The sequence below is a fragment of the Coregonus lavaretus genome (assembly GCF_964263955.1).
Source record: "Coregonus lavaretus genome assembly, chromosome: 30".
Classification (NCBI taxonomy): domain Eukaryota; kingdom Metazoa; phylum Chordata; class Actinopteri; order Salmoniformes; family Salmonidae; genus Coregonus; species Coregonus lavaretus.
Window position 1 is genome coordinate 15,495,734 of NC_140017.1, and position 14,624 is coordinate 15,510,357.

Below are 14,624 nucleotides of genomic sequence, written 5' to 3' on the forward strand. Positions count from 1 at the left end.
ATCAATCACAGATCTCTTTCAATCAATCAATCAAATTAATTTATAAAGCCCTTTTTACATCAGCAGTGCTATACAGAAACCCAGCCTAAAACCCCAAACAGCAAGCAATGCAGATGTAGAAGTAAGGTGGCTAGGAAAAACTCCCTAGAAAGGCAGGAACCTAGGAAGAAACCTAGAGAGGAACCAGGCTCTGAGAGGTGGCCAGTCCTCTTCTGGCTGTGCCGGGTGGAGATTATAAGAGTACATGGCCATTTAAGGCCAGATTGTTCTTCAAGATGTTCAAACGTTCATAGATGACCAGCAGGGTCAAATAATAATCAGTGGTTGTAGAGGGTGCAACAGGTTAGTACCTCAGTAGTAAAATGTCAGTTGGCTTTTCATAGCCGAGCATTCAGAGGTCGAGACAGCAGGTGCGGTAGAGAGAGTCGAAAACAGCAGGTCCGGGACATGGTAGCACGTCCGGTGAACAGGTCAGGGTTCCCTAGCCAACTGTTCTGCCTGCGAAACTGGAGCAGCAGCACGGCCAGGTGTCATCAGGCCAGGTAGACCTGAGGCATGATCCTAGGGCTCAGGACCTCCGGGAGGGGAGAGAGAGATGGGAGACTTAGAGGGAGCATGCTTAAGATCACACAGGACACCAGATAAGACAGGAGAATTACACAAGATATAACAGACTGACCCTAGCCCCCCGGCACATAGACTATTGCACCATAAATACTGGAGACTGAGACAGGTGGGTCGGGGGACACTGTGGCCCCGTCCGACGATACCCCCGGACTTTACCCAAGTTACCCCAGTATTTTACCCAAAAGGCTGACTATTCTGTTTCCATCTACGCGGGCCGGCACCTGTGTCTCACTGGGCCATGGCTCTGGCGGACCTGCTCTGACTTGGAGCCAAGGCAAGTCCCTGGGTACTTTTTTGCTCGCATTTACATACACAGTAACAATAGCTAACTAAATCAGACAGCTTTTTTACATGGGCGATACATTGGAGATAATATAAGGCAAGTACTGGAAACAATAGAACACTATGAACAATCTGGGAAGCCAGGCCTGCTATTCATAGCAGACTTCGAAAAGGCATTTGATAAAGTACGACTGGGGTTTATATATAAATGCCTGGAGCATTTCAATTTTGGACAATCTCTTATAAATTGGGTTAAAATCATGTATAGTAACCCTAGGTGTAAAATAGTAAATAATGGCTATATAAAGTTTTAAACTGTCAAGAGGAGTGAAACAAGGTTGTCCACTATCAGCATATCTATTTATTATTGCCATCGAGATGTTAGCTATTAAAATCAGATCCAACAATAATATCAAGGGATTAGAAATCCAGGGCTTAAAAACAAAGGTGTCATTGTACGCTGATGATTCATGTTTTCTTTTAAATCCACAACTTGAATCTCTCCACAGCCTCATAGAGGATCTAGATTCATTTTCTAACCTCTCTGGATTACAACCAAATTATGATAAATGTACTATATTACGTATTGGATCACTAAAAAATACAATTTTTACATTACCATGAGGTTTACCAATAAAATGGTCTGATGGAGATGTGGATATACTCGGAATACATATCCCAAAGGAAATAAATGATCTCACTTCAATAAATTTTAATAGAAAGTTAGCAAAAATAGATAAGATCTTACTACCATGGAAAGGTAAATACCTGTCAATTTGTGGAAATATCACCCTGATTAACTCTTTAGTATTATCCCAGTTTACCTATTTGCTTATGGTCTTGCCTACGCCTAGCGAACAGTTTTTTAAATTATATGAGAAAAAAATATTCCATTTATTTGGAACGGCAAGCCAGACAAAATTAAACAGGGCTATTTATATAATGAATATGAATTAGGAGGACAGAAATTATTAAATATTAAAACATTAGACCTATCACTAAAAGCTTCAGTCATACAAAGATTATACTTAAATCCGAATCAGTTCTCTAGCAAACTAGTAAAATTGTCTCACCCAATGTTCAAGAAGGGCCTTTTTCCCTTTATTCAGATTACAACCCCTCACTTTCACGTATTTGAAAAGGAAATAATCTCCCAAATATCACTATTTCTAAAACAAGCCATAGAAAGTTGGTTGCAATTTCAATTTAATCCTCCAGAAATGACAGAACAAATATTGCAACAAATATTGTGGTTAAACTCAAATATACTAATTGATTAAAAAAACGTGGAAGGAGGAAAAAGTAAGGAACTTGTCTGTCGGCCTTGCATTAAAGAACATAATTAAAGAAAATTAAGATAAATAAAAAAGTTTACCAGTTTCATTTAAGGACCAAAAGATTGACAACCGTCCCATATAGATTGCAAAATAGATGGGAAGAGATTTTTGACGTACCGATTCCATGGCATAGTGTTTATGAACTGACACCCAAAACGACGTCGGATTCAAAACTTAGAATTTTTCAATTTAAATTATTATATAAAATTCTTGCTACCAATAGAATGTTATTTGTATGGGGGATACAATCTTCCCAGCTCTGCAGATTTGGCTGTGAAGAGACAGAATCATTAGATCATTTGTTTTGGTACTGTCCATTTGTAGCTTGTTTGGAATGGCTGAATATATTTGCATGGAGCTGACCCTGCAGATAGCACTACTGGGTGATCTGAAAAGTCATAGTCAATCGATTAATAATATAATAATACTTTTAGCAAAAATGTTTATTTTCAATTCACAAACTGTAGAAACAATGAGAATAGAAAGTTTCAGAACTTTTGTAAAACATCACAGTACAGTTGAAAAATATATGGCAAATAGAAATCCAATATGGATGGTGTTAAGAGATAGATAGAAGGTGTTGAATGGAGCTGAAGGATGGGACTAATAACAACAACTAATAACAACAAGATAACTAGTGTAAGACATGCTTTATCCATAATAAGTATATAGGTTATATATTGTGAACTTTTGTGAAAGAGCACAGTTAGAAAGATATGGCATATAGAAGCATACCAGATGGACATCATGAAAATGATCGGAGGAAGTTCAGGAGTAAAAACAAACAAAATATAATTAGTGACTGTGTCCATAAAATGTATATAGTATGTATAAGCATGAAGTAGAGGCCTAAGCATTGTTGTTCACTAGTTTACTCCAATTAGGGAGGGGATGGTGGGGTTGGAAAGTAATAAAGGGAAATATATATATTTTTAAAGGATATGTATGTATGTCCTCTGTAGCTCAGCTGGTAGAGCACGGCGCTTGTAACGCTAAGGTAGTGGGTTCGATCCCCGGGACCACCCATACACAAAAATGTATGCACGCATGACTGTAAGTCGCTTTGGATAAAAGCATCTGCTAAATGGCATATTATTATTATTATGTATGTGTGTATATATATATATATATATATATATATATATATATATATATATATATATATATATATGCGAGAAAAAAGAAGAAGAAAAAACATATGGGGGATTGGAAGTGATGCAGACAATTACATTGATGGAAGTTACAATCTATCTGCAATATTAAAGCTGATCTACCCCCTAAAAAAATTAATAACATAACAATAGCTAACTGAACTTTAACACCTCACAAAGCAACAGTCTTGAATGAATTAACATAAAGCAATGGTGACTCTTTGCTCCGGCCAAACGCTACGCCACGGCCACGGACGTTATCTTCTTGAGTCTGGATCTGAGTACCTCCCCGACCCTTCACTGAATGCGAACACATTCGAGGCTGTCTGTTTGGTCCAGAAACCGATGGGTTGGGCCAGAACACACATGGGTAAAGCGCGGTTTGAAAATTCAGCATTGGCTTTGATACTCTGGTTAGAGACGATCCAATCGCTGATGACTTTGTTTTGTACAACGTCCCTCCTCTCCCCTCGTCACCACAAAGGACTTCAATGATTGCAGTCTCAGACTAAATTATGTAGCGAACGACAGAGCAGCGGAAGAAGTTAGTGAGTCATCAGGCTAGACGACACCCTGGTGTTGAGGTAAGTCTAGATAGGAAAGCACCAGAATGGTCCCTCCCTTACACAGAGGATCTCAAACAGACGGGGGAAAGAACTGACATAACCTATTGTTGGTTTAATATGGTTTAGTGTCACTTTGAGTTTCAGGCATGGTTGGTTGGCTGCTGAAGGACTTCTAAGAGTGACATTCTTAAAACATGTATGTGAATGCTGAGGTAGTGAGTATTCAGACCACTGATTCCACACGGTATTGGGAAATTCTTGGGCTGCACTCAACTCTTTAATGACAGGAATGCCTTTCGTTTTTGGCGTTCAGTACAGAGGGAGTGTTACTTAGGCCTGATCCCAGAACTGCTCATGAACTTCCTCACAATCCCCCTGGCAACGAACAAATCTGCAACAGTACCCCAGGAATGAACACACCAGAAAAAGATCATTACGAAATCCTACTATAGTAGTGTTTGTTTTTGGTTTTATATTTAGTCCTCAGCACCTACTTTGAGTGTTGCCCCTCCCAAATCGTCATAAATTGTTGCTGTTGGCTTTTGAAACCTTGAAAATATGTTTATTTTCTTTGGGCGGAATCTGAATAGCAGCAAATAGGTCTACCGCTTATAGGCCACAAAGGCAAGTAAAGAACACTTTAACTAACAGATGTTTTTAACCACTAATCCTCTTAAATCTATATGAAGTGAAGGTACCTTCTCCTTGTGTATATATACCATCCCTCCCTGATCTGCTTAAAGGCCCAGTGCAGTAAAAAAAAACGTGAATTTCCTGTGTTTTATATATATTTCCACAATATGAGGTTGGAATAATACTGTGAAATTGTGAAAAGGATAATGCCCTTTTAGTGTAAGAGCTGTTTGACAAGACAGCCTGAAATTAGTTAGTAGACCAATAAGAAAGAGAGTTCCAAATCTCTGCCAATAACGGCTAATTTTCAGTTTTCCCCTCCCCACTCAGATCACTCCCAGACAGTCCTAACTCTTGCTTGAGAAATTGTTCTTTGCTAAGAAGCTATTTTTGTTTCTTTTTGACCATTTTCATTGAAAATAATCACAGTAAGGTATTTCATTGTTACCCAGAAATTATCTGATATTGAGATAAAAATGGCGGTATTGGACATTTAAGGGTTAAAATAGGTCAGGATTTGAAGGCACCTGGGACTTGTAGTACTGCCATCAGCTGGGGGCTCCTTCTCTGTGTATTCAGTATTCTACTAACATTCCTGCTTGATCACTGCATTGTCTCAACATTAGCTGAATCCTTCTAAACTCCTGTCTGAGCTGCTTTTCTGGAAGAGTCAGCCGTAGAAAACATTAACCATCATAAAAAAGAAATAGTTAGTTTCCCAGACACAGATTAAGCCTAGTCCTGGACTAAAGAGCATTCTCCATAGAGAATCCTAATTCAAAGCGCTCATAAATCCAGGACTAGGCTTAATCTGTCTGGGAAATCGGCCCTTAAATTTGCACAACATTGTCATGCCATCTTCTTTTCCCTTTGAAAGTACACTACCGGTCAAACGTTTTAGAACACCTACTCATACAAGGGTTTTTCTTTATTTTTTACTATTTTCTACATTATAGAATAATAGTGAAGACATCAAAACTATGAAATAACACATATGGAATCATGTAGTAACCAAAAAAGTGTTAAACAAATCAAAATATATTTATATTTGAGATTCTTCACATAGCCACACTTCGCACAGCTTTGCACACTCTTGGCATTCTCTCAACCAGCTTCCTGAGGTAGTCACCTGGAATGCATTTCAATTAACAGGTGTGCCTTCTTAAAAGTTAATTTGTGGAATTTCTTTCCTCCTTAATGCGTTTGAGTCAATCAGTTGTGTTGTGACAAGGTAGGGGGGGTATACAGAAGATAGCCCTATTTGGTAAAAGACCAAGTCCATATTATGGCAAGAACAGCTCAAATAAGCAAAGAGAAACGACAGTCCATCATTACTTTAAGACATGAAGGTCAGTCAATACGGAACATTTCAAGAACTTTGTGCAGTCGCAAAAACCATCAAGTGCTATGCTGAAACTGGCTCGCATGAGTACCGCCACAGGAATGGAAGGCCCAGTTACCTCTGCTGCAGAGGATAAGATCATTAGAGTTACTAGCCTCAGAAATTGCAGCCCAAATAAATGCTTCACAGAGTTCAAGTAACAGACACATCTCAACATCAACTGTTCAGAGGAGACTGTGTAAATCAGGCCTTCATGGTCGAATTGCTGCAAAGAAACCACTACTAAAGGACACCAATAAGAAGAAGAGACTTGCTTGGGCCAACAAAAATTAGCAATGGACATTAGACCGGTGGAAATTTGTCCTTTGGTCTGGAGTCCAAATTGGAGATTTTTGTTTTCAACCGCCGTGTCTTGTGATACGCAGTGTGGGTGAACGGATGATCTCCGCATGTGTATTTCCCACCGTAAAGCATGGAGGAGGAGGTGTGATGGTGTGGGGATGCTTTGCTGGTGACACTGTCTGTGATTTATTTAGAATTAAAAGGCACACTTAACCAGCATGGCTACCACAGCATTCTGCAGCGAACGCCATCCCATCTGGTTTGGGCTTAGTGGGACTATCATTTGTTTTTCAACAGGACAATGACCCAACACACCTCCAGGCTGTGTAAGGGCTATTTTATCAAGAAGGAGAGTGATAGAGTGCTGCATCAGATGACCTGGCCTCCACAATCCCCCGACCTCAACCAAATTGAGATGGTTTGGGATGAGTCGGACCACAAAGTGAAGGAAAAGCAGCCAACAAGTGCTCAGTATATGTGGGAATTCCTTCAAGACTGTTGGAAAAGCATTCCAGGTGAAGCTGGTTGAGAGAATGCCAAGAGTGTGCAAAGCTGTCATCAAGGCAAAGGGTGGCTATTTGAAGAATCTCAAATATAAAATATATTTTGATTTGTTTAACACTTTTTCTGGTTACTACATGATTCCATATGTATTATTTCAAAGTTTTGATCTCTTCACTATTATTCTACAATGTAGAAAATAGTAAAAATAAAGAAAAACCCTTGAATGAGTAGGTGATCTAAAACTTTTGACCGGTAGTGTATGTATGCATCAGATATGCAAACATTTTCAGGGCCAACCATTAGGGAAAATATGATTTTTTTATTTGCTCCCACAAACAATGTTCCTTCGAATTTTCTCGGCATCAGTGACATTATTGTATATTTGGATGAACAGACTGACATCGACATCTTGGTATGTGTCTGGTGGAGATATGACACAGAGAGCTTTCTGGTGTACACATTGTTGTTGTGTTTGGTGGAGTAGGCCCATGTTGCATGCCAGTGAATGTCTCCCTGTGGACAATGAATGCACACATCTCAAAATGCTCATAATATCCAAAAGAATAAAACAGCCACAGTCTGGAGTGAGTCAAATTATAAAAAAATGTACTGCTCTTGATGTATACATGGGAAGCTTACGCACATGGGGTCAATTGTGTTCTTTTGAGGTCGGGTGGGAGTTGAGGAGGGTTTTTCTATTCCTCCTCTGTGTGAACAGCATGTACCCCGCCAAAGTGTTGTGCCAAACTTCTGGGACCGTCAAGTTTGCAATTCCCATGGGACTTCAATCCCAGCTTGTACGCCCCCCCCCCCCCCCCCATTTCCTCTCCCCTTTGGAAGAATTCCACGCAACGCTTGCATTCATGAGAATACTCCGGTCTGCATACGGTAGAGACAACTTTACTCCTCCACACCACAGAGACCGTTTAAGAAACTTCAAAACAAAGCTCTGGCTTCCTTTGGAAATAACACAGTGAAACGTCCACAGTCCGCTTTAGCAGGACCCTTCCTCTTGACTCACTACTGTATATGTTGATGCTTTGAAGTACTAAGATAGGTTATTATGCAGTGATCTATTATGGGTGTTCAGGAACTAATAGGCCTCAACTTGTTCAATATTTCAGTTTTAGAAAAATATAAATATACTTGTTTATACTGCCATGAAGCATATTTGCAGATATGGTTTGTTTTAGCACCTACATTTATTTTAAGGCTCTTATTAACTGATAGTCTGAGAAAGTAATATCTCCACACGACTTTGTAATAGCAACTATATCAACAGGGAATTAGGATTTAGGCTCAACTGAGGATTTACTCTGACTCAACTGACATTATGATCTACAATACAACCAAGACAAGCAGCACTGATTTAGAGTGATTAAAACAACACAAGTGCTGTCAATTTATAAGTCCTTCGTCCTCCCCATGCCACCAACATTCAACATGGACATCTCCCCATCCTGTTGTGGTTAAAAGCACACAAATCCAGAATCCATCTGTGGAACTGGAGAAAGATTTATTGCATCTGTCTAAAAGTGGCCTGTAGTGCCTTTGAGTCGGCATCCAAACTCCAACACGCCCCTCTGGTCCAAAAACACGTTTTTCAGGGTAGATGTTGGCATGAGAAATTGTGAAAAGGCCCTCTGGGTTCTCACTGTGTGAACTTGCCGCCCCACTCACTGTGAAGTATTGTGCCTTCCATCCCCTTGAGACTTGGTCACATTCAATGAGCCGTGAGCTCTGTTTATTTATCTTACTGCTCAGCTGTAGTGTTTCCCAGGTTCACTTTTAGTAGTGTGTGTGTGTGTGTGTGTGCATGTGACTTCTATCGAATCAGGTTAAGTACCTCATCTTTCCTCCATAATGACCCTTCCTCTCTTTCTTTGTTGTTGTCTATTTTGGTTTGTTTGTTCTAGTGTGCCCTTATCCATGACCCACGAATCCACCCTGGTCCTGTCGTGGGGGGACAGAGGGAATGATGGGAAAGGGAGGAGACAGGAATGGCTGGCCTTCCTTAAAGGGAAGTGTGTGTGTGTGTGTGTGTGTGTGAGAGAGAGAGAGAGAGAGAGAGAGAGAGAGAGAGTGAGAAAGAAATAGAGAGAAAAAAAGAGAGAGAGGGAAAAGAGACAGAGAGTGACTGGCTGTCTATCTGCCTGTGTGTACAGTGGTGTGGAGGACGGCTACTTTTTCAGCATCCTTCCTTCACCCTCTGCTATTTTCATCTGCCTAGCCCCCTCCTGTTTTATCCTTAATTGTTATGTGTTTCACAAGCCTATACACCCAATGAACAAAGTGTGTGGAAAAAGTGACCACGAATGAATTTTCAAGTTCATTCAATAAAGCATTCTATAATAAATGTTTGTCTCCTTGTTTTAATTTACAGAAATCTTTTAGTTGTCTGTCAACAAGACTGTCTGTCTTTTTACGACACGTTTTAAATTAGACTGGAAAAAACGGAAATACACCAATACCGACACATAAGCATTGATGGCCATTCTCCATTACTATTGATGCAAAAGTTTATAACCATAACTGACTTGCACATCCTACTCTAAATTTGGTAGACAGTTGCAGTTGATTTGTGACTGAGTGAATGAGTCAAGGTTACTGCTGCCTCACACTCTGACACTGAGTAGAACTTGACTGCCTGATTATTTCGTCTCCTTCCCGCTTTGAGTCATCATTTCCAAATGGAGCTTCTCAGCCCAATTCCCCCCCTGAGTTTAGCTGAAGCACTCAGAGTCGTCTATAATGGAAACCACATGACGTGAACACACACACATCCCAGAATTCCTAGGATTCCTGCTTGTGAGGTCACTCTGTTGCTCAGCTGTCCATCGTCCGTGACTTTCACTGCCCAAATTCGCTCAATCGAATACTGTATGATTGTCAGTGTTCTCTGATCAACAATGGAGCCCTTGATGGATTTAGGTAGCCATCTGAGACTATCTACGGGGTCGTAAGGGGAACCCAGATTGGGAGGGGTCATTGTAGCTGTGACCAGGCCCACATAGCCCTATTCAGCTCTGTGCTGTGAGAGCTGGCCAGCTGTTGAACCCACACAGCAAGGAAGGACTGCTGCATATGACCCCCTGATAAACCCAGCAGCACAGGCAGGGAAGGTCCACAGCAGACCGGACAGATTAGAGGCAGGGGTGGGGGTGGAGGTGGAGTGACAGGGCCCCCTCAGCCTTTGAGGGGATCCTCTTGACTTTACCCCACCCTGTCTGTGTCTCCAATTACTCAACCGTTTTCATAACTCTCTCCCGTTTTGTAGTGAGCTTGTACTCTCTTTGATCTATCCACATTTACTATCAGTCTATTGCTCTGGCCTGTGTCAGTTCTTATTTTGTGTACAGATTCTCTCAACACTTCAAAGGCTGGAATTGTATGGTGTGTGTGTGTGTGTGTGTGTGTGTGTGTGTGTGTGTGTGTGTGTGTGTGTGTGTGTGTCTGTGTCTGTGTTGGAACCTGTAAACAATTCCACTGGCAAGTTCTTGGGTTTAACTTTAATGAGCATTTAAACTACAAGACCATAAAAGTTAAATGAAGATTTATTTTGTAGATTATTTTTGGGTTGATCTGCCTGCATGCAATTTTAGTGTGAAGTCGATTCAGCGCAAAAAATGTCTGTCTTGCAGACCCGCCCGAAGAGCAATACTGAACGTGAAACAAATGTTTCTAATCTACCTTGCACACATAATGCAAGGACCGCAAATCAGTTATTGCTCTGTTGTCAGTATGACTCCTGAAGACCTAATGTTTCAGACTGGTCTCAGAGCAAAACATATTATATTTGATTAAAATGAAAGGAGGGAAGTTTGTCAGGTTGGATGGGCGTATAATGCAAATGTCTACCAACCCAAAGGTTGCGTGTTGGAATCTAAGCACTGACAACTTTAGCATTTTAGCTAATTAGCAAATTTGCAACTACTTACTACTTTTTTTTAGCTTATTTGCAACTACTTAGCATGTTAGCTAACCCTTACCCTAACACTAACCTTAACCCTTTAACCTAACTCCTAACCCTAACCTTAATCCTAACTTTAATCCCTAACCTAATGTAGCATATCACACTAAAGCAGTCGAAGGTAGCATATCATACTAAAGCAGAAGAACTTAATATATCATACTACACAGAAATAAATATAAACGCAACATGTAAAGTATTGGTCCCATGTTTCATGAGCTGAAATAAAAGATCCCAGGAATGTTCCATTTGCACAAAAAACATATTTCTCTAAAATGTTGTGCACAAATTTGTTTACATCACTGTTAGTGAGCATTTCTCCTTTGCCAAGATAATCCATCCACCTGACAGCTGTGGCATATCAAGAAGCTGATTAAACAGTATAATCATTACACAGGTGCACCTTGTGCTGGGGACAATAAAAGGCCACTCTATAATGTGCAGTTTTGTAACACAGCACAATGCCACAGATGTCACAATCTTTGCGGGAGCGTGCAATTGGCATGCTGAATGCAGGAATGTCCACCAGAGCTGTTGCCAGAGAATTGAATGCTAATTTCTCTACTATAAGCCACCTCCAACGTCGTTTTAGAGAATTTGGCAGTACGTTCAACTGGCCTCACAACTGCAGATCACGTGTATGGCATCGTGTGGGCAAGTGGCTTGCTGATGTCAACGTTGTGAACAGAGTGCCCCATGGTGGCGGTGGGGTTATGGTATGGGCAGGCATAAGCTACGGACAACGAACAAAAATGCATTTTATCGATGGCAATTTGAATGAACAGAGATACCGTGACGAGATCCTGAGGCCCATTTTCGTGCCATTCCTCCGCCGCCATCACCTCATGTTTCAGCATGATAATGCATGGCCCAGTGGCAGTCAGTTAAACCCAATAGTTCATCCAGCTCAATGTAACATCGATAGGTTTAGGCTACTACATGATACTCGAATTTTCCCTATACCCATCATGAGGTTGCAATAACCTAGCCTATGAATGAAAGATTACAACGTAGGTGTACACAGGTCGAGAGAATGTTGAGGTGACAGACAGTGACACATGGACAGACAGCGACACATTCAATACCGCCTTGCACACTCTTGCCTGCATCTAGCTGATCTACAGTAGGGTGTAATCATTAGTCCAACAATTGCAAACAAGAGTTTCTATTGGACAAATTCAGGTATGTTTATCCCCATTTCGTTCAGTTTGCTTCTGTTTAAGAAACGTTTTTCAACAGAATCGGCGGAATGAATACACCCCTGGTCATGCGTAAACACAGTTCACATTCATAGCAGCCACGTTGTATTCCTTCTCGCATCTACAGTGAGGGAAAAAAGTATTTGATCCCCTGCTGATTTTGTACGTTTGCCCACTGACAAAGACATGATCAGTCTAAAATTTTAATGGTGGGTTTATTTGAACAGTGAGAGACAGAATAACAACAAAAAAATCCAGAAAAACGCATGTCAAAAATGTTATAAATTGATTTGCATTTGAATGAGGGAAATAAGTATTTGACCCCTCTGCAAAACATGACTTAGTACTTGGTAGGCAAAACCCTTGTTGGCAATCACAGAGGTCAGATGTTTCTTGTAGTTGGCCACCAGGTTTGCACACATCTCAGGAGGGATTTTGTTCCACTCCTCTTTGCAGATCTTCTCCAAGTCATTAAGGTTTCGAGGCTGACGTTTGGCAACTCGAAACTTCAGCTCCCTCCACAGATTTTCTATGGGATTAAGGTCTGGAGACTGGCTAGGCCACTCCAGGACCTTAATGTGCTTCTTCTTGAGCCACTGCTTTGTTGCCTTGGCCGTGTGTTTTGGGTCATTGTCATGCTGGAATACCCATCCACGACCCATTTTCAATGCCCTGGCTGAGGGAAGGAGGTTCTCACCCAAAACTGTTCAACTATTGTCTTCCTCTCTCTTTAAGTCAACTACTCTGCAGTGAAGTTGTCCTGTCCCCTTAGCAGAAAAACACCCCCAAAGCATAATGTTTCCACCTCCATGTTTGACGGTGGGGATGGTGTTCTTGGGGTAATAGGCAGCATTCCTCCTCCTCCAAACATGGCGAGTTGAGTTGATGCCGAAGAGCTCCATTTTGGTCTCATCTGACTACAACACTTTCACCCAGTTCTCCTCTGAATCATTCAGATGTTCATTGGCAAACTTCAGACGGCCCTGTAAATGTGCTTTCTTGAGCAGGGGGACCTTGCGTGCGCTGCAGGATTTCCTTCACGGCGTAGTGTGTTACCAATTGTTTTCTTGGTGACTATGGTCCCAGCTGCCTTGAGATCATTGACTAGATCATCCCGTGTAGTTCTGGGCTGATTCTTCACCGTTCTCATGATCATTGCAACTCCACGAGGTGAGATCTTGCATGGAGCCCCAGGCCGAGGGAGATTGGCAGTTCTTTTTTGTTTCTTCCATTTGCGAATAATCGCACCAACTGTTGTCACCTTCTCACCAAGCTGCTTGGCGATGGTCTTGTAGCCCATTCCAGCCTTGTGTAGGTCTACAATCTTGTCCTTGACATCCTTGGAGAGCTCTTTGGTCTTGGCCATCGTGGAGAATTTGGAATCTGATTGATTGATTGCTTCTGTGGACAGGTGTCTTTTATACAGGTAACAAACTGAGATTAGGAGCACTCCCTTTAAGAGTGTGCTCCTAATCTCAGCTCGTTACCTGTATAAAAGACACCTGGGAGCCAGCAATCTTTCTGATTGAGAGGGGGTCAAATACTTATTTCCCTCATTAAAATGCAAATCAATTTATAACATTTTTGACATGCGTTTTTCTGGATTTTGTTGTTGTTATTCTGTCTCTCACTGTTCAAATAAACCTACCATTAAAATTATACTTATCACAGACTGATCATTTCTTTGTCAATGGGCAAACGTACAAAATCAGCAGGGGATCAAATACTTTTTTTCCCTCACTGTTTTTGCTCTCCTCCTCTCACCTTTTCCCTTCGTTTGTGGACTTCAATGCACAACAAATCAGCTGTATGTGACCAGGCGAAAAAACCTTTCCAAGCCAAACCATATCATAACTGCTACACACAGCCTACATCGTTGTCACCATATTAGCTAAAGTAACATCATAGTCAACATAGCTAATAGAACTAACGTGTTAGTAAACCTGTTACAATCATGCAGTAACTTTACAGTGTATAGTCAGTTAGCAGTTTAGCAGTTACACCGGCGCGCCCCAGTGGCAATAAATTAGTAAAACCAAAAGCTTACCTTGACTTGGAAGAGTTCTAGTGTTGTGTTGGATAGTCATAGCTAGCTAGCTAACATAGCATCCCTAAACTAGCTAGCTGCATTTGCTAGCTAAGTAAGTGAAAAAAGAATATGAAATCTCTCTCTCTCTTGCTTCTCCTTCATTTTTGAAGAAACTAATTTGTTCAAAACTGTTCAACTATTGTCTTCCTCTCTCTTTAAGTCAACTACTCACCATATTTTATACACTCATGTGCTACCTAGCTGTAGTTTATGCTTTCAGTACTAGATTAATTCTCTGATCCTTTGATTGGGTGGACAACAGGTTAGTTCATGCTGCAAGATCTCTGATAGGTTGGAGGACGTCCTCCAGAAATTTTCATAATTACTGTGTAAGTCTATGGAAGGGGGAGAGAACCATGAGCCTCCTAGGTTTTGTATTGAAGTCAATGTACCCAGAGGAGGACTGAAGCTAGCTGTCCTCCTGCTACACCATGGTGCTACCCTACAGAGTGCTGTTGAGGCTACTGTTGAGGCTACATTGCAAAACAGTGTGCTTAAAAAAAATCATTTGGTGACGTGAATATATCTAATATAGTTTCATCTAAAAAGGATTTTCATTTTTATGAAATTCACCGAGGAGGA